The 2,381-nt window shown below is 38.3% G+C and overlaps 1 protein-coding gene across 3 annotated transcripts in view; it reads right to left on the bottom strand.

The window, feature by feature from the left end:
- Positions 1-1,170: 1,170 nt before the first annotated feature.
- The window catches only part of anks1b (ankyrin repeat and sterile alpha motif domain containing 1B), a 332,396-nt gene continuing 331,185 nt past the window's right edge, over positions 1,171-2,381 (bottom strand). For all 3 annotated transcript variants that reach the window (XM_082977782.1, XM_082977781.1, XM_082977783.1), the window contains one exon: positions 1,171-2,381. This exon is cut by the window's right edge. The gene's annotated coding sequence lies outside the window, so the exon portion shown is untranslated.

Below are 2,381 nucleotides of genomic sequence, written 5' to 3'. Positions count from 1 at the left end.
ATTAAAAAGTCAAACAAATGAAGAGGAGCACAGCACTTACATTTCAAACACACATCCAGGTAAAGGGAAAAACAGGCAGGTGAGGCCATTTTATGGACGAGAGTGAGAGGGAAGTCCCGCTTTCTGTGGTGGACTGGAGAGGAGGGAAGTGTATGGTGATTGGTTAAAAGCTAGTCCATCAGGAAGTGTGCATCCATAAAGAGCCTATTAAATGGATAGAGGGGCTGTTCCAGATTTTTTTTTTAAATAAAAATTATTTCACCTTTATTTAACTAGGCAAGTCAGTTAAGAACAAATTCTTATTTACAATGACAGCCTAGGAACAGTGGGTTAACTGCCTTGTTCAGGGGCAGATTTTTACCTTGTCAGCTCAGAGATTTGAATTTGCAACCTTTTGGTTACTTGTCCAACGCTCTAACCACTAGGCTACCCTGCCGAATGTGGTGAAAATGGCAGCCATATGGGTCAGGGAGAAATCCAAACCAGTCTAATTGGAATGAATGGCAGAGGCATAATCCTGACTTGACTTATGCCTTAATTTGATTTTCATGGATGTGAAATAAAATTGTCAACCTAAAATAGTCATTTAATTATAAATACAGTTTACACCAATTCTCTCTATAAATAGCCTCTATAATATATCTACACAGACCATACAACTTGTCTAAGTCCTATCACCAACTGATTCTAGCCTGTGTATGTATGGCTGTGGGTTGACTGCATCGTTTGATTGGAATCATTCCTCTAAAACTGGATGGCTAGCTAGCTAACAGAAAATACAGCCCTGATACATTCTTCAAATTCATTATTTTACACAATATCTTATCACAGCACTGGCAAACTATGGTTGACCTACTGGTTGACCTTTATCCCATCATAAGAAGGTTCATACCATTCTAGTTTTGTAATGACTAATTACATGGGTGTATTTCCTTGATTCGTCACATCCTCTCTGCCTGTCTCCTAAAAATGAATTGGAGGAGAAGGTACAAGGGGAGGAACCTCGTGCCTTTTTTAGGTGAGAGCCGACACGAGGAATCAACAAATTACAATTGAGACTCACTCCCCGACAAAAATCAGTACAAGTTGGAAAATTCATGGGACAAATAAAAAAGGACAATCTCAACCAGTACATTACAACCCAGTAAAGTATAGACCCGGAGACCAATGTTGATTAATGGTTGTACAAGTTGTGTTTATTCCATGTGATTTACAAGGATATAAATAATGACCAAAACGTACAAAATCTGTGTGCTGGAAGCCCAAGCCTATGTACATGAGTTAGTCAGCAGTGATGTCATCACCCTGTCCCAACCCTCCCCAATACAATCTCTACAACCATAGATTTTATTTTCAACTCTGACCTTTTCATTTTGGTACCTTGTTTCCAGTGCGATGTGCGGCAAATATTTTATTCCTTTATTTTTGTAAATGTTTTACTACATTACATGTATGAACAATGAGCTGGCAAAATATCTATGTACATATAGAGAGGACTATGTATTCATCCAAAGAATACATAAATACTGTGGTAAAATATTCCATCTGCTTGGAGTTATGAGTCTAGCCCCATGAGAAACAGATTGGTGTGTTGACCGGACACACCAATATTAATACAAATAATAATAGCTATTATTATTAATAATAAGGAGAGGAGCCATCTGAAACATTCACTCTCAGTATAGAACTATAATGGTATTTTTTTAAAGGATGGCAATCATTCTCAAGCCCGGATTTTTTCATTTCAGCATATCATATAAAAATAATGTAACATTAAGACAAGAGTAGACAAGAATTGCACAAGAATAATCATAATGTAATATAATACTCTCATATGAAACATTTAAAACGTCCGGCATTAATATGAATATTTCTTTAATTGGGATGGATGGCGTTTTGCTCAGGTAGGCGGAGCCATCCTTTGTGATGCCACTTGGCACAGGGCTCACCTGTTGCATGGTGGTCCGGCACGGCTAGTCACATTATATCCATATTATTGTATTATTGACCATTAAACAAAACTAAAACAAGAGGAAAAGAGCCAACCAGAAGTCCTTTACCTCATCCCCATTCAAATACAGACAGTTGTCCGTTACCGTCCAGACCTTTGGTGACCGTGGTATAGAGTTCAAAGGTCAAGGTCCAATTGAATGCAGAACAGGGGCTAGAGTTGTAGTTGTGGCTGCTTCAATGAAAGTCTACATTCACATATCTGACTGACATCTGTTACTAAGAAGTCCCTTAACTGTATGTGTGTGTGTGTACAGATAGTCCATGGGTCCAATGTTTGTGGTTTGTGGGAAGATGTCCTCGTTTTGTAATCAACCTTAAACACCAATGTCGTTAGTGTCCATGTTTGTAGTCCTTTGACACAGAGACAG

The sequence above is a fragment of the Salmo salar genome, chromosome 07, assembly GCF_965601325.2.
Source record: "Salmo salar chromosome 07, fSalSal1, whole genome shotgun sequence".
Taxonomy (NCBI): domain Eukaryota; kingdom Metazoa; phylum Chordata; class Actinopteri; order Salmoniformes; family Salmonidae; genus Salmo; species Salmo salar.
This window is presented reverse-complemented; position numbering and strand designations above follow the sequence as displayed.